This window comes from Symphalangus syndactylus, chromosome 20 (assembly GCF_028878055.3).
Source record: "Symphalangus syndactylus isolate Jambi chromosome 20, NHGRI_mSymSyn1-v2.1_pri, whole genome shotgun sequence".
NCBI lineage: Eukaryota > Metazoa > Chordata > Mammalia > Primates > Hylobatidae > Symphalangus > Symphalangus syndactylus.
This window is the reverse complement of record NC_072442.2, coordinates 58,096,784-58,120,376: the sequence shown is the minus strand read 5'-3', so window position 1 is coordinate 58,120,376 and position 23,593 is coordinate 58,096,784. Positions and strand designations below refer to the sequence as shown.

General features: G+C 43.0%; 1 pseudogene; it reads left to right on the top strand.

Moving 5' to 3' along the window:
- Positions 1 to 21,883: 21,883 nt before the first annotated feature.
- LOC129470357 (ubiquitin-ribosomal protein eS31 fusion protein-like) lies at positions 21,884 to 22,393 on the top strand (annotated as a pseudogene).
- The last annotated feature ends 1,200 nt before the right edge of the window (positions 22,394 to 23,593 follow it).

Sequence of the window (23,593 nt, the reverse complement as noted above, 5' to 3'; positions counted from 1 at the left end):
CGATCTCCTGACCTTGTGATCCACCCACCTCGGCCTCCCGAAGTGCTGGGATTACAGGCGTGAGCCACCACGCCCAGCCTTTAAAGACTTGAGTTTATAACCCATTGGCTATTCCCGTAGTAGGGAGGCTGGGTACATTAACATATTCATCAGTACAAGGGTCCTAACATTAAATTAAATGAGGATGCATGGTGGATATCAAGTAGCCAAGGCAGCTGGCTGTGGTGCAGGGTGCCACTTGGCCACCCACTACCAAATTTTAGTCCTCTTAGTGGCAAATAGGATTGTGGGATTAGATGAGCCAAGTATTGCTAAAGCTTCCAAGTTTTAGAGACTTGAATTCTACATTTAATATAAACTCTCCAGATTTTTCAATGCTGGTAACCAATCCAAAAAAACAAAAGTTTAACCTTGTCTGGGCCAAACACAGTACATCTGTGGCCCATGTTCCACCTCTGTGCTGCCTGTTGACATCCTCTGCTTTCGGGTGAACATTAGAGTTCTTGAGACACCTGAAGGGCCCAGGAGTGGTATCACAATTCCCCGGTGTGGCTCCGAGCCAGTGGGTAGAAGTCACGAGGAAGTAGATCTTGGCTCAACTTTAGGAAGAACTGCAGAGCTGTCAAAAACAGAAGGAGCTGCCTGAGGTAGGAAGCTCTCTGTCACTAGAGGTGTTTGAGCAGATGCCAGAGAAGAACTTGGCAATGATTTCTAAGGTCTTCCCAACCCCAAGAGTCTCTGAGGCTGTAAGAAAATTACTGTGATGACTACTGCTGCTTCAATGACTCACTGAAAGGAGGACCCTGTAGGAGGCAAGAGGAGGATGAGACGCCACACATCTGGATTGCTAAGGAGTTAGCAACCCACCAGCTGTGGTGTCCTACCCTGCAAATGACAAGGCAGAGGGAAATGGGAAATGCCCTCACCGTGGGGATGACCTCTATTCAATGTAGCCTGTAGGGTAGCAAAGAGTTCCTTCCCAAATATTTACAAGCATGATTTGATTCATCTCCATGCATTGCATAGGGATACACAATAGATATGTGGATTTTCTTATGCAGGATGATTCAGGTTACTAAACTATACTCCTTTATTTACTCCTGCTTGCACGGCTGGCTTCCTGGTATGCGACCAGTGCAGATGTAGAGGGCCCTGCATGCAGAAGGACCTGATGCTTGGTGTAATGCTCCGCTGTTACCATGTTAAAATTCTCAGTTTTGAACAAGGGGTCTCACATTTTCATTTTTCCTGGCCCCTGCAATTATGCAGTGGGTACTCCACACTTTTACTCAAAATGTATTCAGTGTAGAAAATGCGAAGCACTGGGGGCTGGGCCCACTCTGTCACCCGAGCTGGAGTGCAATGGTGTGATGTCAGCTCACCGCAACCTCTGTCTCCCAGGCTCAAACAATCCTCCCAACTCAGCCTCCTAAGTAGCTGGGACCTCGGTCGCGTGCCAGCACGCCAGCTAATTTTTGTCTATTTTGTAGAGATGGGGTTTCACTATGTTGTCCAGGCTAGTCTTGAACTCCAAGGCTCAAGCCATCCGCCTGCCCCAGCCTCCCAAAGTGCTGGGATTACAGGCATGAGAAGATTTATGTCTTTCAGGCCAATGCATTATGGGAGCTTTTCGTTAGCCTACTTGACCAAATACAATAAACAAACAGGAGTTAATTATGCGAAAAAAAGGGAGAGAAGACAGACTCCATAGTGCTCAGTCCAGGGAGAGTGTGGCATATTCAGGGAACTGGGAATGGTTCAAGATGCTTGACACTGTGGCTGTGGGAGGGAGAGTGGTGACTCAGTCAGGTCAGGCTGCTATAACAAAACACCATAGACTGGGGAACTTAAACACAGACATTTATTTCCCTCTCTTTTTTTTTTTCTTTTTTTTGAGACAGTCTTGCTCTCTTGCCCAGGTTGGAGTGCAGTGGCATGATCTTAGCTCACTGCAACTTCCACCTCCCAGGTTCAAGTGATTCTCCTGCCTCAGCCTCCCAAGTAGTTTGGACCACAGGCACCTGCCACCACACCTGGCCAATTTTTATATTTTTAGCAGAGATGGGGTTTCGCTGTGTTGGCCAGGGTGGTCTCAAACTCCTGACTTCAGGTGATCCACCTGCCTCGGCCTCCCAAAGTGCTGAGATTACAGGCATGAGCCACCGCGCCCAGCCCAGACACTTATTTCTCACAGTTCTGGAAGTCCAAGATCAAGGTGCAGACAGATTTTGTTCTTGACGAGGGCCTTCTTCCTGGCTTGCAGATGGCTGCCTTTCTGCTGTGTTCTCACATGGTGGAGGGAGGGAGGGAAGGGGAGGGAGGGGTCTGTTGTCTCTTCTTCTTTTTATGAGGGCACTAATCTCATCTTGAGGATCCCCACCCCCACTCCAAATACCATTACATTGTGATTTAGGACTTGGAACACATGAATTTTGGGAGGACACAGACATTCAGTCCATAACATGTGGGCCATGTCACTAAGAACCTTGCATGCCAGGCACAGAGCCTGGATATCATCCACTGGACTGTGGGAAATCAAGTCGGGCACTGGCATCCTTTTTGTTTTGCCAGTTTGGGTTGCAACCTGTGCTAAGGTTTGCTATGGTTTATATATTTGTCTCCTCCAAACCTCATGTTGAAATTTGATCCCTATTTTGGAGATGGTACCTAATGGGAAGTGCTTGGATCATGGGGGTTTGGTGCCATTCTTGAGGTAGTGAGTTCTCGGTCTCATGAGATTGGACTTAGGGAGGGGGGTGTGTTATGAAGCCAGGATGCCCTTCAGGTTTAGTTTCTCTTCTTACATGTCTGCTTCTGCTTTGACCTTCTCTGCCACATTTTGACTCAGCACAGAAGCCCTCGCCAGAAGCCAAGCAGATGCCGACACCATGTCTCTTGTACAACCTGCAGAAGTGGAAGCTAAATAAACCTACTTCTTTAGAAATTATTCTGCTTTGGGGCCGGGCGCGGTGACTCACGCTTGTAATCCCAGCACTTTGGGAGGCCGAGGCGGGTGGATCACGAGGTCAGGAGATCGAGACCATGGTGAAACCCCGTCTCTACTAAAAATACAAAAAATTAGCCGGGCTTGGTGGCGGGCGCCTGTAGTCCCAGCTACTCCGGAGGCTGAGGCAGGAGAATGGCGTGAACCCGGGAGGCGGAGCTTGCAGTGAGCCGAGATTGCGCCACTGCACTCCAGCCTGGGCGACAGAGCGAGACTCCGTCACAAAAAAAAAAAAAAAAGAAATTATTCTGCTTTGGGTATTCCCTACACAAAATGGACTGAGACAAGCTGCAGATTTTAAAATGTATGAAATGTTTCATAAGACGGGCTAATAATACAATGAGCGCTCATGCACCCACCACCTAGCTTGAAAAACACATTGCAGATAAAGTCTCCAGCATTTTTTTTCCTGATCCCATCTTCAGCTGAGTTTTTTTTTTATATATACAAAGTCTTGCTCTGTCACCAGGCCAGAGTACAGGGGCGCTATCTCAGCTCACTGCAACCTCCGCCTCCCGGGTTCAAGGGATTCTCCTGCCTCAGCCTCCCAAGTAACCAGGAGTACAGGCGCATGCCACCACACCGAGCTAGTTTTTGTATTTTTTTTTTTTTTTTTTTTTTTTTTTTTTTTTTTTTTTTTTTTTTTTTATTATACTTTAGGGTTTTAAGGTACATGTGCACAATGTGCAGGTTTGTTACATATGTATCCATGTGCCATGTTGATTTCCTGCACCCATTAATTCGTCATTTAGCCTTAGGTGTATCTCCTAATGCTGTCCCTCCCCGCTCCACCCACCCCACAACAGTCCCCGGAGCGTGAAGTTCCCCTTCCTGTGTCCATGAGTTCTCATTGTTCAATTCCCACCTATGAGTGAGAACATGCGGTGTTTGGTTTTTTGTCCTTGCGATAGTTTACTGAGAATGATGTTTTCCAGTTTCATCCATGTCCCTACAAAGGACACGAACTCATCATTTTTTATGGCTGCATAGTATTCCATGGTGTATATGTGCCACATTTTCTTAATCCAGTCTATCGTTGTTGGACATTTGGGTTGGTTCCAACTCTTTGCTATTGTGAATAGTGCCGCAATAAACATACGTGTGCATGTGTCTTTATAGCAGCATGATTTATAGTCCTTTGGGTATATACCCAGTAATGGGATGGCTGGGTCAAATGGTATTTCTAGTTCGAGATCCCTGAGGAATCGCCACACTGACTTCCACAATGGTTGAACTAGTTTACAGTCCCACCAACAGTGTAAAAGTGTTCCTATTTCTCCACATCCTCTCCAGCACCTGTTGTTTCCTGATTTTTTAATGATGGCCATTCTAACTGGTGTGAGATGGTATCTCACTGTGGTTTTGATTTGCATTTCTCTGATGGCCAGTGATGAGGAGCATTTCTTCATGTGTTTTTTGGCTGCATAAATGTCTTCTTTTGAGAAGTGTCTGTTCATGTCCTTTGCCCACTTTTTGATGGGGTTGTTTGTTTTTTTCTTGTAAATTTGTTTGAGTTCATTGTAGATTCTGGATATTAGCCCTTTGTCAGATGAGTAGGTTGCAAAAATTTTCTCCCATTGTGTAGGTTGCCTGTTCACTCTGATGATAGTTTCTTTTGCTGTGCAGAAGCTCTTTAGTTTAATGAGATCCCATTTGTCGATTTTGGCTTTTGTTGCCATTGCTTTTGGTGTTTTAGACATGAAGTCCTTGCCCACGCCTATGTCCTGAATGGTATTGCCTAGGTTTTCTTGTAGGATTTTAATGGTTTTAGGTCTAACATATAAGTCTTTAATCCATCTTGAATTAATTTTTGTATAAGGTGTAAGGAAGGGATCCAGTTGCAGCTTTCTACATATGGCTAGCCAGTTTTCCCAGCACCATTTATTAAATAGGGAATCCTTTCCCCATTTCTTGTTTTTGTCAGGTTTGTCAAAGATCAGATAGTTGTAGCTATGCGGCATCATTTCTGAGGGCTCTGTTCTGTTCCATTGATCTATGTCTCTGTTGTGGTACCAGTACCATGCTGTTTTGGTTACTGTAGCCTTGTAGTATAGTTTAAAGTCAGGTAGCGTGATGCCTCCAGCTTTGTTCTTTTGGCTTAGGATTGACTTGGCGATGTGGGCTCTTTTTTGGTTCCATATGAACTTTAAAGTAGTTTTTTCCAATTCTGTGAAGAAAGTCATTGGTAGCTTGATGGGGATGGCATTGAATCTATAAATTACCTTGGGCAGTATGGCCATTTTCACGATATTGATTCTTCCAACCCATGAGCATGGAATGTTCTTCCATTTGTTTGTATCCTCTTTTATTTCATTGAGCAGTGGTTTGTAGTTCTCCTTGAAGAGGTCCTTCACATCCCTTGTAAGTTGGATTCCTAGGTATTTTATTCTCTTTGAAGCAATTGTGAATGGGAGTTCACTCATGATTTGGCTCTCTGTTTGTCTGTTATTGGTGTACAAGAATGCTTGTGATTTTTGTACATTAATTTTGTATCCTGAGACATTGCTGAAGTTGCTAATCAGCTTAAGGAGATTTTGGGCTGAGACAATGGGGTTTTCTAGATATACAATCATGTCATCTGCAAACAGGGACAATTTGACTTCCTCTTTTCCTAATTGAATACCCTTTATTTCCTTCTCCTGCCTGATTGCTCTGGCCAGAACTTCCAGCACTATGTTGAATAGTAGCGGTGAGAGAGGGCATCCCTGTCTTGTGCCAGTTTTCAGAGGGAATGCTTCCAGTTTTTGCCCATTCAGTATGATATTGGCTGTGGGTTTGTTGTAGATAGCTCTTATTATTTTGAGATACGTCCCATCAATACCTAATTTATTGAGAGTTTTTAGCATGAAGGGTTGTTGAATTTTGTCAAAGGCCTTTTCTGCATCTATTGAGATAATCATGTGGTTTTTGTCTTTGGTTCTGTTTATATGCTGGATTACATTTATTGATTTGCGTATGTTGAACCAGCCTTGCATCCCAGGGATGAAGCCCACTTGATCATGGTGGATAAGCTTTTTGATGTGCTGCTGGATTCGGTTTGCCAGTATTTTATTGAGGATTTTTGCATCAATGTTCATCAAGGATATTGGTCTGAAATTCTCTTTTTTGGTTATGTCCCTGCCAGGTTTTGGTATCAGGACGATGCTGGCTTCGTAAAATGTGTTAGGGAGGATTCCCTCTTTTTCTATCGATTGGAATAGTTTCAGAAGGAATGGTACCAGTTCCTCCTTGTACCTCTGGTAGAACTCAGCTGTGAATCCATCAGGTCCTGGACTCTTTTTGGTTGGTAAGCTATTGATTATTGCCACAATTTCAGAACCTGTTATTGGTCTATTCAGAGATTCAACTTCTTCCTGGTTTAGTCTTGGGAGGGTGTATTTGTCGAGGAATTTATCCATTTCTTCCAGATTTTCTAGTTTATTTGCATAGAGGTGTTTGTAGTATTCTCTGATGGTAGATTGTATTTCTGTGGGATCGGTGGTGATATCCCCTTTTTCGTTTTTTATTGCATCTATTTGATTCTTCTCTCTTTTCTTCTTTATTAGTCTTGCTAGCGGTCCATCAATTTTGTTGATCTTTTCAAAAAACCAGCTCCTAGATTCATTAATTTTTTGAAGGGTTTTTTGTGTCTCTATTTCCTTCAGTTCTGCTCTGATTTTAGTTATTTCTAGCCTTCTGCTAGCTTTTGAATGTGTTTGCTCTTGCTTTTCTAGTTCTTTTAATTGTGATGTTAGGGTGTCAATTTTGGATCTTTCCTGCTTTCTCTTGTGGGCATTTAGTGCTATAAATTTCCCTCTACACACTGCTTTGAACGTGTCCCAGAGATTCTGGTATGTTGTGTCTTTGTTCTCGTTGGTTTCAAAGAACATCTTTATTTCTGCCTTCATTTCATTATGTACCCAATAGTCATTCAGGAGCAGGTTGTTCAGTTTCCATGTAGTTGAGCGGTTTTGAGTGAGTTTCTTAATCCTGAGTTCTAGTTTGATTGCACTGTGGTCTGAGAGACAGTTTGTTATAATCTCTGTTCTTTTACATTTGCTGAGAAGAGCTTTACTTCCAACTATGTGGTCAATTTTGGAATAGGTGTGGTGTGGTGCTGAAAAAAATGTATATTCTGTTGATTTGGGGTGGAGAGTTCTGTAGATGTCTATTAGGTCCACTTTATGTAGAGCTGAGTTCAATTCCTGGATATCCTTGTTAACTTTCTGTCTCGTTGATCTGTCTAATGCTGACAGTGGGGTGTTAAAATCTCCCATTATTATTGTGTGGGAGTTTAAGTCCCTTTGTAGGTCACTGAGGACTTGCTTTATGAATCTGGGTGCTCCTGTGTTGGGTGCATATATATTTAGGATAGTTAGCTCTTCTTGTTGAATTGATCCCTTTACCATTATGTAATGGCCTTCTTTGTCTCTTTTGATCTTTGTTGGTTTAAAGTCTATTTTATCAGAGACTAGGATTGCAACCCCTGCCTTTTTTTGTTTTCCAGTTGCTTGATAGATATTCCTCCATCCCTTTATTTTGAGTCTATGTGTGTCTCTGCACGTGAGATGGGTTTCCTGAATACAGCACACTGATGGGTCCTGACTCCTTATCCAGTTTGCCAGTCTGTGTCTTTTGATTGGAGCATTTAGCCCATTTACATTTAACGTGAATATTGTTATGTGTGAATCTGATCCTGTCATTATGATGTTAGTTGGTTATTTTGCTCGTTAGTTGCTATAGTTTCTTCCTAGCCTCGATGGTCTTTACAATTTGGCATGTTTTTGCAGGGGCTGGTACCGGTTGTTCCTTTCCATGTTTAGTGCTTCCTTCAGGAGCTCTTTTAGGGCAGGCCTGGTGGTGACAAAATCACTCAGCGTTTGCTTGTCTGTAAAGTATTTTATTTCTCCTTCACTTATGAAGCTTAGTTTGGCGGGATAGGAAATTCTGGGTTGAAAATTCTTTTCTTTAAGAATGTTGAATATCGGCCCCCACTCTCTTCTGGCTTGTAGAGTTTCTGCTGAGAGATCAGCTGTTAGTCTGATGGGCTTCCCTTTGTGGGTAACCCGACCTTTCTCTCTGGCTGCCCTTAACATTTTTTCCTTCATTTCCACTTTGGTGAATCTGACAATTATGTGTCTTGGAGTTGCCCTTCTCGAGGAGTATCTTTGTGGCGTTCTCTGTATTTCCTGAATCTGAATGCTGGCCTGCCTTGCTAGATTGGGGAAGTTCTCCTGGATAATATCTTGCAGAGTGTTTTCCAACTTGGTTCCATTCTCCCCATCATTTTCAGGTACACCAATCAGACGTAGGTTTGGTCTTTTCACATAGTCCCAAATTTCTTGGAGGCTTTGTTCATTTCTTTTTATTCTTTTTTCTCTAAACTTCCCTTCTCTCTTCATTTCATTCATTTCATCTTCTATCAGCGATACCCTTTCTTCCAGTTGATCGCATCTGCTACTGAGGCTTCTGCATTCTTCGCGTAGTTCTCGAAACTTGGCTTTCAGCTCCATCATCTCCTTTAAGCCCTTCTCTCCATTGGTTATTCTAGTTATCCATTCTTCTAATTTTTTTTCAAAGTTTTTAACTTCTTTGCTATTGTTTTGAATTTCCTCTCGTAGCTCAGAGTAGTTTGATCGTCCGAAGCCTTCTTCTCTCAACTCATCAAAGTCATCCTCCATCCAGCTTTGTTCCGTTGCTGGTGAGGAACTGCGTTCCTTTGGAGGAGGAGAGGTGCTCTGTTTTCTAGAGTTTCCAGTTTTTTTGGTCTGTTTTTTCCCCATCTTTGTGGTTTTGTCTACTTTTTGTCTTCGATGATGGTGATGTACAGATGGGTTTTTGGTGTGGATGTCCTTTCTGTTTGTTAATTTTCCTTCTACCAGACAAGACCCACAGCTGCAGGTCTGTTGGAGTTTACTAGAGGTCCACTCCAGACCCTGTTTGGCTGGGTGTCAGCACCGGTGGCTGCAGAACAGCGGATTTTCGTGAGACCACAAATTCAGCTGTCTGATAGTTCCTCTGAAAGTTTTGTCTCAGAGGAGTACCCAGTTGAATGAGGTGTCAGTCTGTCCCACTGGGGGGGTGCCTCCCAGTTAGGCTGCTCAGGGGTGAGGGGCCCACTTTAGGAGGCAGTCTGTCCGTTCTCAGATCTCCAGCTGCGTGCTGGGAGAACCACTACTCTCTTCAAAGCTGTCAGTCAGACAGGGACATTTAAGGCTGTGGAGGTTCTCGCTGAGTTTTTGGTTGTCTGTGCCCTGCCCCCAGAGGTGGAGCCTACAGAGGCAGGCGGGCCTCCTTGAGCTGTGGTGGGCTCCACCCAGTTCGAGCTTCCTGGCTGCTTTGTTTACCTAAGCAAGCCTGGGCAATGGCGGGCGCCCCTCCCCCAGCCTCGCTGCCGCCTTGCAGCGTGATCTCAGACTGCTGTGCTAGCAATCAGCAAGACTCTGTGGGCATAGGACCCTCCGAGCCAGGTGCGGGACACAATCTCCTAGTGTGCCGTTTTCCAGGCCCGTTGGAAAAGCGCAGTATTAGGACGGGACTGACCCGATATTCCAGGTGCCGTCTGTTTTCCCTTTCTTTGACTAGGAAAGGGAACTCCCCGACCCCTTGCGCTTCCCGAGTGAGGCAATGCCTCGCCCTGCTTCGGCTCGCGCACAGTGCGCTTCACCGACTGTCCTGCACCCACTGTTAGGCACTCCCTAGTGAGATGAAACCGGTACCTCAAGCAGAAATGCAGAAATCACCCGTCTTCTGTGTCGCTGGGGCTGGGAGCTGGAGACCGGAGCTGTTCCTATTCGGCCATCTTGGCTCCACCCTCTCTAGTTTTTGTATTTTTAGTAGAGATGGGGTTTCATCTTGTTGGCCAGGATGGTTTCGATCTCCTGACCTCGTGATCCACCCACCTCAGCCTCCCAAAGTGCTGGGATTACAGGTGTGAGCCACTGTGCCCGGCCACTTCTGCTGAGTTTTTAACTTTATTTTGTTTTGTTCTGTTTCGTTTGTTTCTTTCTTTCTTTTCTTTCTTTTTTTTTGAGATGGAGTGTCGCTCTGTCGCTCTGTCGCCCAGGCTGGAGTGCAGTGACGCAATCTCAGCTCACTGCAACCTCTGACTCCTGGGTTCAAATGATTTTCCTGCCTCAGCCTCCCAAGTAGCTGGGCTACAGGTGCCCGCCACCATGCCCGGCTAATTTTTGTATTTTTAGTAGAGACAGGGTTTTGCCAAGTTGGTCAGGCTGGTCTCGAACTCCTGACCTCAGGTGATCCACCTGCCTTGGTCTCCCAAAGTGCTGGGGTTACAGGCATGAGCCACCCCACCCAGCCTGTTTGTTTGTTTCTTAAGGGCACTTGGAAAGGGCAAAGTGGAAACAGGACATACATCATTGAACCTCTTGTATGTCCTCAGCATTTTGCCAGGTACTGTGATGTATACATATGGAAGAAGCAGCCACAGCCAGGTAGAAAACAACAACAACAACAACACAAAAAACCCCAACCTTTGTGCTTTCCCAGAATGCATTGACTCTTTCCTGAGACCAGCCGGGGCATGCTCAGAGGGGCACCGTATTTCTGGATGGGAGGTGATGGAACATTTGCACTAAGTCTCTAGCCATTACCCACTTCTGCTGACTCATATGTGGATAAATGGCACAGTCCAAATAAATTTGAAATATGTGTCTGGAAGTTTTAAAGTTCTGAGAAGGACATTGAAGGATTTGGGGTTGTTCCATCTTTTCATCTGGCTGATGGCTGGGACTTTGGGGAGAAGAGAAAAGATGTTGGGATTGAGCAGCTGGTGAGCAAAAGATGTTGACGGTGTTGGTGAGGATTTCATTTCCTGGGCCAGAGCCCAGCATACCAGAGTACAAGGCTACTGGCAAAATACAGAGAGTGCCACAAAGTCGGGGAAGAATGTGCTGGGCAGATTACCCAATGACATCAAAGGACACTTAAAAGATTTCTGTGGGCTACATAGTAGACAGCTGTTGTTTTTGTCTGCTCAGCATTCCTTTGCCATCTTCTTTTAATAACCTCTTTATTTCTGAAGGAAAACCAGGCATTTTCATAGTCTATGCAGCCGAAGAGGGTCGATACATCCTTTGGCTTCATGGGTGAATATGCAACTCAGCAAGGGTCTATCAAAATCTCAGTGATTTGTTCAGAGGTGGACACGTGACTCAGCCTGGACCAATGAGAGTTTTCTCTGGGACTTTGCTCAAATGATTAGGAATGAGATATGCTTTCTTGGAGTTGTTATGATGATAGCTAGCGTGAGACTGAGCTAAACGAGACTGAGAATGAAGTGAACACAGCAGAAAGCTGAGTCTAATGATGGAGAGAGAGAAATTCCTGAAAACATTAGGGCACTTGGATTTAGCCATGTCTGAAGCTAACCCTACTTCTTGGACTTTTTAGTTATGTGAATCTATATCTTTAAATTCTCTCTCTCCCATCAATCTGGTTTAATGTAATTTCAGTTTGGTTACTGTCATGTACACTGATAGTTGAGAAAATGTAAAACAGTCTTTGTGATTAGAAAGAAACAGGATGAGCCAGGCACGGTGGCTTATGCCTGTAATCTCAGCACTTTGGGAGGCCGAGTCAGGTGGATCACTTGAGGTCAGGAGTTCGAGACCAGCCTGGCCAACATGGTGAAACCCCATCTCTACTAAAAATACAAAAAATTAGCTAGGTGTGGTGGTGGCTCCTGTAGGTCCCAGCTACTTGGGAGGCTGAGGCAGGAGAATCGTTTGAACTAGGGAGGCAGAGGTTCCAGTGAGCTGAGATCATGCTACTACACTCCAGCCTTGGCAACAAGAGCAAAACTCTGTGAAAGAAAGAAAGAGAAAGAAGAAAGAAAGGAAGAAAGGAAGAAAGGAAGGAAGGAAGGAAGGAAGGAAGGAAGGAAGGAAGGAAGAAAGAAAGAAAGAAAGAAAGAAAGAAAGAAAGAAAGAAAAGAAAGAAAGAAAGAGCAAAGAAAAGAAAAAGATGACAGAGACAGTGCCTAGTTATTCTTGGGCAAAAACAGAGGCAACAGGACGAGAACTTTATTTATGGTCTTACACATCCATCTCCCAGTGCAAAGGGTGAGGGGGAAATGGGTAAGGTAAGATGTTCATATTACTGAAAGAAGAAGAAAGCTATAATTTCATTAGCATCGTTGCTACTTAGGAGGGGAATCATAACTGGAAAGTGACAATAGAAAGGGAATATTGTATAGCATTATCTGTGAGGAAGTTACTAGTGGTCTGCCTGTCAGTATGGAAGGCTTTGGGGTCAGGAATAGGGAGGACAACCACAGAAACAAGACTCCACCCAACATGGGGCCGGAGGAAGCCTCGAGAAGATGCTTTCCTAACACACATCCCCAAGCCACGAAAGAGTTTCATTAGGAATTCCAGTTATGCAGACATAAGCTGGAATTCTTCTTTTGCTAAAGTTTAGAACATCTGATAAATTATTATCTTACTTTGCTAACAGTTTCTCAGAACACGGAGGCAGCAATGGAGTAAGCTGTTCTGTTTTCCTTTCTTTTAAAATTCATATTTTTCCCTTGAATATAAAAGAAAGACATACTTCTGGTGGAAGATTCGATAATATGGTGGTGACACTCATACATCTATTCCTCAAAGATAAACGATTGGATTTGTACTGTGTGCCAGATGTTGGCTAAGTATTTAATAAATAGGCTTATTTAATCTCCATGGCATTAAGAGGTGCATTCTTGTATGATCCTTAGTTTGTGGATAAGAAGACTGAGGTTTAGCAAAGCTAAAAAAAAACTCTCTGAGATCATAGAGCCAAGTTGATGTTAGAGCCAGGATTTGAACTAAGCCATCTGGGCTCTTAACCACTATACTACATTCTGTATTTGTGCTTCCACTTATATAAATTCCTCGTTATAGTGTATATTTATAATTTTGTAGCCTGTTTTTCCCTTTCACTTAATTTTATAATATAGGCACTTTCCCATTTTGTTAAAGACTCTTAAATTTAAAAAATTAAAATATTTATGCTTATGTAAAGTAGACTACTCTAAGGGATGCCTATGGACCTATCTCACAGCTTCAACAATTACCAAACGGTATTGTTTCCTCTATCCACTCCCCACTCTATTATCTAAAGCAAATTGCAGACATTGTATCATTTTATCTGTAAATATATCAATATGTAATTTTAGTTATTCCTTAATATTCTGAGGTATCCAATCTGTGCTCGAATTTTCCAGATGTAAACATTACTGTACATGTTATTCTAAATTTGGTTCTGAGGATACTTACGGAAGAATTGGTGGGTGATGTGGAAGTATTAGAAGCTTTGAGCCAAAGTGACCCTGTCACTTCGGAGTTTGCAGTAGCAAACAAACAGAAAACACTGCACTGCACAATGAGGAAACCAGATTTCCAGAAGTTTGGTAGAAAGAAAGATGTACAATTCCACTTAGAACTGTATTGTTCCACGTAGTGGCACCAGTCATATGTCACTATTTACATCAAAACTAATGAAAATTAAATAACATTTAAAATTCAGTCCCTAAATAATCACATGTGGCTAGTGGCTATCATATTAGACAGTGGAGATATAAGATATTTTATTTTATTTTATTTTTTTCTGTCTTTTTTCTTTTTTTTGAGACAGAGTCTCGTTCTGTCGCCCAGGCTGGAGTGCAGTAGCATGATCATGGTTCAATGCAGCCTCGACCTCCTGGGGCTCAAGCAATCCTCCCACCTCAGCCTCCTAAGTATATGGGACTACACAGGCATGCACGACCATGCCCGGCTAATTTTGTTTATTTTTCATAGAGATGAGATCTCACTATGTTGCCCAGGCTGGTCCCAAACTCCTGGACTCAAGCAATTCTCCTACTTCTGCCTCCCAAAGTGCTAGGATTACGGGCGTGAGCCACCATGCCTGGCTGATATAAGACACTTTCATCATCACAGAAAGTTCCATTGAACGTAGCTGGTCTAGACTTTAAGAAGGAATAGTAAGAGACAGGAGATTCTTAAAGAATTAAAAAATGTCTGCATTTGTGATTGTCAAAGGGCTTGAGGAGTGCAGCTGCCACTCTGATCACAGAGGCCTCTGATCAGCTTAGCATTCAAGAGGAGGTGGAGCACACAGCTCAAGTCTCATTGCTTATTTATTTATTTAACTGCTTTAATTGAACAGGCCCCACTTAGCCATGTGCCAACAAGAAGTTTGCTTTATTTTTGTAACTCACTTCCTTTTTGCTAAAAAATCCCTTTTCACACTCAGCAGCGGAAAAACTGAAGTTAGCCCAGTCTTATAAATATCAGCCCTGTCCAGTCATTTCCAGTTTAAAATAGTTTCATTTCGAGTAAACATTTCACGCCATTCAGGTATTTTTATCCTCCACCACCGTCTGGTTCAGAACCCCACTCTGAGCTTGGGCTTCAGAGGAGAGCTTTGTCCTTTGCTATCCCTTCTCTTCCTCCTTGCAGCCCCTCAATAGCTGCTCCAAGTGTCCCCTAGTGGGAAGTGGAGAAGGCAGACCTCTCCTTTCTTGGCCAGGCCACGTTTCTCTATCTGACTGGATCCTCAGTATTATTTGGTTAATTGATTGGCTCTACCTAGGTGATGTCCCAGGTAGGATTCTGCTGTGATGTCATGCTCAGTATAAGTCGTGGCCCAGGTGATGTGTCTCTGTCCAAGGTCCTAAGCCCAGTGGACCTTCAAAGGCTAGTGGTCACGTTTTCAGAGCTGCAGCCACTCTAACTCCCAACAAGCGATTCCCTTCCTTACTCAACTGGCGTAGCTATCCTGAGTTACCCAACTTTACCTAGTTCCTGGTGGGAACTTCATAGGTCCCCTTCTATGATGTTCCAGAGGATGCGGTATGATACTTGTCATGACCAAATCTGCCACCCCGCAACTGCTCACACAAGCTTCATGCTGGGCTCCGTTGTGAGTTGCCAACTATTAATATGTAATTTAAGAAAATGAGGGATTACGTGCTCCGAGTTTCAGACTCTCTTCTACCTCGCAGGCACTTCCCTTGGAGTTCCCCAATTTTGAGTGACAGGTCAAGGGTCCCCATAGCACATGACTGAAGATATAATTACTTCAGAAGGAATTTTGCTCCCTCTCAAAGATGAGCCCTCATCCCTTCTTGTCCTCTCTTCTTTTTCCTTCTCTCTTCCTGGTGCTAAAAGCAACTAACCCAGTTTAGATGTGTATGTTGGTATCTATTTTTGACAGGCCAAATTACTCCAAGATGTAGCCACTTAAAACAACTTTTATTATATCTCACAGATTCTGAGGATCTGGAATATGGGTGTGGCCAACCTGAGTGGTTCTGGCTCAGGTCTCTTACGTGGTCACAGTCAGGATCTCAGCTGGGACTGCATCATCTGAAGGCTTGACTGAGGCTGGAGAATCCACTTCCAAGCTAGCTCACTCACATGGCTGTTGGCGGGAGGCTCCGTTCCTTGCCACATGGCCCTCTCCCTAGGGCTGTTCACATGGTAGCTGGCTTCCCCCAGAGCGACTGATCTGAGAGGGAGAAGACAATAAAAATGGAAGTCAGAGTGGGTTTACAGTGGGGTTGGGTGTATTTTTTAATCTAATTCTGGAGAGAAGATGCTATTTTTTACAGTTTTTTTGGTTTTGGCTTCCTTCTAACATTTCCTTTTAGCCTTGAATTTTTACTAAATAATTTCCTCCTGATTTTAAATTTTTTTTCTCTTCTGGGAATTTGAAATCTCGGTACTTACTATTACATCAATTTTTCCAAAGAGTTGAAATCACTTTAATGCCAGAACATGGTAAATTGGCAGCCATTTCAAGCAGCTGGTGGTCTTTTTTATAACATCATTAACGGGTACTATTAAATATTCTGAGAGGTGAATGTAAAATATAAAAGATATAAGGTTTTTTTTAAAAAAATAAAACAATAAACTTTCAAAGAGAAAACAAACAAAAACAAAAAAAACCCTAGTCTCACTAGTGACATACCATCACTTCTGCCATGCTGGGCTGGTCTCACCGACCACCTGGATGCAACATGGAAGGGGTTACACAGGGGGATGGGGGACGGATAACAGGAGGTGGGGATCCTTGAGGGCCATCGAGGCTGGCTACCACAAGGAGGTTCATAGATTGTCGGAATCTAACCTGGGAGTAGAGATTCCTTTTAGCTTCATTGTTTAGAATTTAGCTAAGCTGTTTTCAGTGAGCATGAGCTTTTCCAGGGAAGACCCAGAAAGGGTCTGAGTCTTTGCTCTTGTATTTATAAAAGTACATTTTCCTTTTGCTATCACACAAGTCATATGTATGAATTGTAGAAAAGGAAAATAATAGAGAAAAGTAAAAAAGCAAAAGGAAGTAATCCGTTTAGTCCACCAATCAAAAGTAAGCTCTGACAACATATTGGTGTATATTTTTACAGAATTCTCTATGTTTATCCATAAATGCTAATTGCATTTAGCAATTATTTATTTATTTTTATTTTTGTAGAGATGAAGTCTTGTTATGTTGCCTGGGCTGGACTCAAACTCCCAGGCTCAAGTGATCCTCCCAACTCAGCCTCCTGAATTGCTGGGACTATAAGCATTTTCCACCACACCTGGCATTAACAACTATTTATTGAACATCTCTTATGTGTCAGTAATGCTACTTCCAAGAACTTACTTAAGGAAATATTCAAGGCCATGGGTAAACATCTACAACCACTTTATCCCAATGCATTTACTCAATAACTTTGATGTCATTTTATCTTTGTTTGTAGTTCAGTCTTAAAACTATTTTTCTTTATGGTTCCTGGCTCACAAAATTTTTATGTAAATCTAAGATTACATAAATTAATTTTAAGAAGTAGGAATTTAAAATTTTTTTTTCCTTGCAGAAAATGTATAATTATGGCTATTCTCTTCTATAGCTATAGTTTTCTTTCATCATGTTTTTTTTTCTGTTTGTTTCTTTTCTTTGAATATTAGAAGAATCTTTCAAGTAGGCTCCTATGCATAATCTTTATCTTTTTTTTTTTTTTGAGATGGAGTCTTGCTCTGTCACCCAGGCTGTAGTGCAGTGGTGCAATTTTGGCTCGCTGCAGGCTCTGCCTCCCGGGTTCCAGCGATTCTCCTGCCTCAGCCTCCTGGGTAGCTGGGATTACAGGCGCACGCCATCACGCCCGGCTAATTTTTGTATTTTTTAGTAGAGATGGGGTTTCACCATGTTGGCCAGGCTGGTCTTGAACTCTTGACCTCAGGTGATCCGCCCGCCTTGGCCCCCAAAAATGTTGGGATTATAGGCATGAGCCACCGTGCCTGGCCGAATCTTTATCTTTGAAAAACTTTGCCAGGTGCAGTGGCTCATGTCTGTAGTTCCAGCACTTTGAAAGGCCAAGGTGGGCAGATTGCTTGAGCTCGGGAGTTGGAGACCAGCCTGGGCAACGTGGTGAAATCCTGTCTACACACACACACACACACACACACACACAAGCTGAATATGGTGTTCCATGCCTGTAATCCCAGCTATTTGGGAGGCTGAAGTGGGAGGATCGCTTGAGCCCAGGGGGTTGAGGCTGCAATGAGTCATGATGGTGCCACTGCACTCCAGCCTGGGTAACAGAGTGAGACCTTATCTCAAAAAAAATATTTTTTAAATGCTTTTCTCAAGGTTTAATTAAATAATTAAAACACACAAAATAATATTTATAACATACGTATAAGGAATAAGCTACCATTATCAGCTTAAAAAATCAAACAGTTCCAGCATCTTAGAAGCCTTCTCTTCCTTTCTGATTACTATCCTGAGTTTTGTGCTTATCATCCCCTTGCATTTCTTGATATATATGAACAAACATATTACCTGCCTATCCTTATACAATACCTTGTTTGTTTGTTTACTGAGACGGAGTCTTTCTGCACACCGAGGCTGGAATGCAGTGGTGCAGTCTCAGCTCACTACAACCTCCACCTCCTGGGTTCAGGTGATTCTCTTGCCTCAGCTCCCAAGTAGCTGGGATTACAGATGCCTGCCACCATGCCCAGCTAATTTTTGTATTTTTAGTAGAGACAGATTTTCACCATGTTGGCCAGGCTGGTCCCGAACTCCTGACCTCAGGTGATCCACGCGCCTCTGCCTCCCAAAGTGCTGGGATTACAGGTGTGAGCCACCGTGCCTGGCCTTTTCTTTTGGATATATGCACGGTAGTGGGATTGCTGGATCATATGGTAGTTCCATTTTTAGCTTTTTGAGAAACCTCCGTACTGTTTTCTGTAATAGCTGTACTAATTTATATTCCCACCAACAGTGCATAAACCTTCCCTTTTCTCTATCTCCTCATCAGCATTTGTTATTTTTTGTCTTTTTCATAATAGGCATCCTAACTGGAGCGATATGTGATCTTATTGTGCTTTTGACTTGCATTTCCCTGATGATTAGTGATGTTTAGTTATGCAAAGTTTTCCCTTCTGTAAATAACATCAATTTGTATACGCTCTCCTGTGAATTGCCCCCCACCCCAATTATGTATGTCATCCTCATTGATGGGCATGGGTGCAGTTAATTCCTTTTTTTTTTCTTTTGAGATGGAGTCTCGCCCTATTGTCCAAGCTGGAGTGCAATGGCGCGATCTCGGCTCCCTGCAACCTCTGTCTCCTGGGTTCAAGTGATTCTCCTGCCTCAGCTCCTGAGTAGCTGGGATTATGGGCACACACCAACACACCTGGCTAATTTTTTTGTGTGTACTTTTAGTAGAGATGGAGTTTCACCATGTTGGTAAGGCTGGTCTCAAACTCCCGACCTCGTGATCCACCTGCCTCGGCCTCCCAAAGTGCTGGGATTACAGGGGTGAGCCACCACGCCCGGCCAGTTAGTTCCTTTTTACTGTGGTATAATATTTCATTGTATAAATGCACCACATTGTGTCAGTTCTGTCCATGGATATTAGGACATTTCTGAGTTCCAGCAATTACAAACAATACTTCTGTAAACATTCTAGAAGATGTTATCTGGTGCACACGTGCAAAGATTTCTCTAGAGCAGTCATTCCCAAATTGGCTGCACATTAGAATCATGTGAGGATTTTCAAAAACTATTAACAGGTGGTTCACACCCCCAAGACATTCTGATTTAATTGGTACAGAGTCCAACTTTGGTGTCTGGATTTTATTTGATTTTTTCAAACACATTTTTTTTTTTTTTTAGAGACAGAGACTTGCTATGTTGCCTAGGCTGGTCTCAAACTTCTAGGCTCAAGTGATCCTCCTGCCTTGGCCTCCCAAATTGTTAGGATTACAGGCATGATCCACTGCACCGGGCCAAGTCTGGATTTAAAAAATCATGGGATTGGCCAAGCGCAGTGGCTCACGCCTGTAAACCCAGCACTTTGGGAGGCTGAGGTGGGTGGATCACCTGAGGTCAGGAGTTCAAGACCAGCCTGACCAACATGGAGAAACTGTATCTCTGCTAAACATACAAAATTAGCTGGGCGTGATGGTGCATGCCCGTAATCCCAACTACTCGGGAGGCTGAGGCAGGAGAATTGCTTGAACCTGGGAGGCGGAGGTTTCAGTGAGCCGAGATCGTGCCACTGCACTCCAGCCTGGGCAGCAAGAATGAAACTCTGTCTCAAAAAAACCAAAACCAAAACAAACAAGCAAAAACCATCAAAAAGTGGGCAAAGAATCTGAACAGACATTTCTCAAAAGAAGACATTTGTGTGGCCAAGAATCATATGAAAAAAAGGTCATCATCACTTGTCATTAGAGAAATGCAAATAAAAATCACAGTAAGATACCATCTCACGTCAGTTAGAATGGCGATCATTAAAAAGTCAGGAAACAACAGATGCTGGAGAGGATGTGGAGAAATAGGCATGCTTTTATACCATTGGCAGGAGCGTAAATTAGTTCAGCCATTGTGGAAGACAGTGTGGCAATTCCTCAAGGATCTGGAACCAGAAATACCATTTGACCCAGCAATCCCATTACTGGGTATATACCCAAAGGATTATAAATCATTCTACTATAAAGACACATGCACATATATACACATGCACACGAAATATAAAGACACATGCACCCAAAGCATTATAAATCATTCTACTATAAAGACACAAGCATGCATATGTTTATTGCAACACTGTTCACAACAGCAAGGATTTGGAACCAACCTGAATGCCCATCAATGATAGACTGGATAAAGAAAATCTGGAGCATATACACCATGGAATACTATGCAGCCATAAAAAAGGATGAGTTCATGTCCTTTGCAGGGACATGGATGAAGCTGGAAACCATCATTCTCAGCAAACTAACACAAGAACAGAAAACCAAACACTGCATGTTCTCACTCATAAATGAGAGTTGAACAATGAGAACGTATGGACACAGGGAGGGGAACATCACACACCAGGGCCTATTGAGGGATGGGGAGCTAGGGGAGGGATAGCATTAGGAGAAATACCTAATGTAGATGACGGGTTGATGGGTGCAGCAAACCACCATGGCATGTGTATAACTATGTAACAAACCTGCACGCTCTGCACAAGTATTCCAGAACTTAAAGTATAATTAAAAAAAAAAAAAAGCACGGGAATCTGGCCGCGCGCAGTGGCTCATGCTGTAATCCCAGCACTTTGGGAGGCCGAGGCGAGGCAGGCAGATCACCTGAGGTCAGGAGTTCAAAACCAGCCTGGTCAACATGGTGAAACCCTGTCTCTACAAAAATACAAAAATTAGCCAGGCATGATGGCTGGTTCCTGTAATTTCAGCTACTCGGGAGGCTGAGGGAGAATCACTTGAAACCGGGAGGCAGAGGTTGCAGTGAACCGAGGTCATGCCATTGCACTCCAGCCTGGGAGATACAGCAAGACTGTCTCAGCGGGGGAAGGTGGGGGGGAAAACAACCAACCATCATGCGATGCTAACATTCAACAATATTTGGACCCATTGCCCTAGGGTGTCTGTCTGGGAGTGGAATTGCGTGGTCATAGGGTATGTGCGTTTTCAGTTGTAGTGGATATTGTCAAATTGTTTCCCATAACAAATGTGCAAGAGTTCCAGCTGTCTCAGGTCCTCACCGATACAAGGTATTGTCTGATTGTATTTTTTTTTTTTTTTTGGCAGCATCAATTCTACCCTTTATGAGGGAATTACGAATTTTAATCTGTTTTTGCTTTTAGTTTCCTTATAGTCCTTCTTTATTACCCTTTTAATGCTACTTTGATTTATCTAAGCCTGCTGCCTTTTCATCTGAGTTTGTTTTCTCCTAATGATTTTATGTTTCAGAAAGGCCATGTCTTTTTGTGACCTACGCAAAAAAGTTTCCTGACATGTTCCTATTGATCTGACAATGGATGGTTTCCAGTGCTTTGCTCTTCCTCTGCATCCCAATTATGGATTTTTTTCTTTCTGTATTTTTTTTATAGATCTCATGATGGTTTTGTTCTCTTAATTCACTCATGCACAAAATATGATCTGATATGTGTCAACAGGTAGAAGGCAAATTGCCTGTGAATAGTCCCGTGACTTCTTTTTTTTTTTTTTTTTTATTGAGATGGAGTCTCGTTCTGTCACCCAGGCTGGAGTGCAGTGGCGCAATCTCGGCTCACTGCAAGCTCTGCCTCCCGGGTTCACGCCATTCTCCTGCCTCAGCCGCCCGAGTAGCTGGGACTACAGGCGCCCGCCACCACGCCCGGCTAATTTTTTGTATTTTTTAGTAGAGATGGGGTTTCACCATGTTAGCCAGGATAGCCTCGATCTCCTGACCTCGTGATCCGCCCGCCTCGGTCTCCCAAAGTGCTGGGATTACAAGCGTGAGCCACCACACCCAGCCATAGTCCCGTGCCTTCTTAGTCTACAGCTGAAGTTTGACAAGCACAGATCGTGGTCTACTTCCTTCATTAAAACAGGCTCTCCTTTCCTTTTCGATCCGCCATCTGCAGTGGAGCCGCCACCAAAATGCGGATTTTCGTGAAAACCCTTATGGGGAAGACCATCACCCTCGAGGCTGAATCCTCGGATATGATAGAAAATGTAAAGGCCAAGATCCAGGATAAGGAAGGAATTCCTCCTGATCAGCAAAGACCGATCTTTGCTGGCAAGCAACTGGAAGATGGACGTACTTTGTCTGGCTACAATATTCAAAAAGAGTCTACTCTTCATTTTGTGTTGAGACTGCGTGGTGGTGCTAAGAAAAGGAAGAAGAAGTCTTACGCCACTCCCAAGAAGAATAAGCACAAGAGAAAGAAGGTTAAGCTGGCCGTCCTGAAATATTATAAGGTAGATGAGGATGGAAAAATTAGTCGCCCTCGTCGTGGTGCCCTTCTGATGAATGTGGTGTTGGAGTGTTTACGGCAAGCCATTTTGACAGACGTTATTGTGGCAAATGTTGTCTGACTTACTGCTTCAACAAACCAGAAGACAAGTAATTGTATGAGTTAATAAAAGAGATGAACTAAAAAAACAAAACAAAACAAAAAAACCAAAAATCAGGCTCACCTGGGATTCTATTGCTCCATGATGTAGCCACCAGTGAAGATCATAGGCTTTGGGGGGAAGGGTCAGATTTAACTGATTCAGCACCAGGTCTGCCTGCATTAATAGTGAGTGGGAGTAAGTTAAAGAATCAGTGGTGTTTTCTGGAAAACTGAGATGATAATAGGGCCTCAGGATTAACTGCACAGAAAGGGCTTAGCGTAATATCTGGCAGATGGCAAACATTTAATAAGTGGTAGCTGTCATCACTATTATTTTATTAGTAGTATATTAACTTATTGTATGTTTGTGTGTATATTGTTGACACATAGTATTATTACTGTTCACCCCACTGCATTGTAAGCTACAATGAAAGTAGGTGTTTTTCTCTAGTTTGGTCATTTCTTCATCCTCAGCAATTAGAACAGTGCATGACACGTGGTAGACATTCAAGAAATATTTGTTGAATGAAGAAAGTTTTGAGAATTTGGCGAAGTTATAGCAGGAATTGCTAACCAATTCAAAATGTGCCATTTTGAATCAGAAGTTGGCAGTGTTATTTATAATAGCGACCCATTTGATTCAACCCGCATGTCAAATATCAGGGATTAGCTGAATAAATTACAGTGCTTCATAAGCTGGAAGCTATGTCTGCATTGCAAACCATCTTGTGGAATACATTTTGACAGAGGAAAATATTTACTTATACAGTTGGAATTTTAAAAAGGAGGAGTTATAAAACAATATGTATAGTATCATCCCAAATATATAAAAAATGTATGCATATGTATTAAAAAACCTGGAAGTCGTATAACAACATATTCATAATGATTGTCTCTGGTGGTGAGATTAAAGATGGTTTTAAATTTCTTCTTTGAGCCTTCTTTTATTTTCCAGATATGTTTGTAGTAAGCATATATTATTCTTGAAATAAGAAAAAATAACATATATATTTTAACAGACATGTACTAAAGATGAATTAAGTGGCGTAAATCCCAGGGATGCAAAACAACAGTGCAAATCTAGAAGAGAAAAGTCAGGAAAGACTCAAGAATGGTTTAGGTTTCAAGGGAAGTTTCAAAAGACAACAAAATGGATCCTGAATCAGCCAGCATTCTTAGTTGCACGCAACGGAAACTGACTGGCCGATTTCAGCAGCAAGGGAATC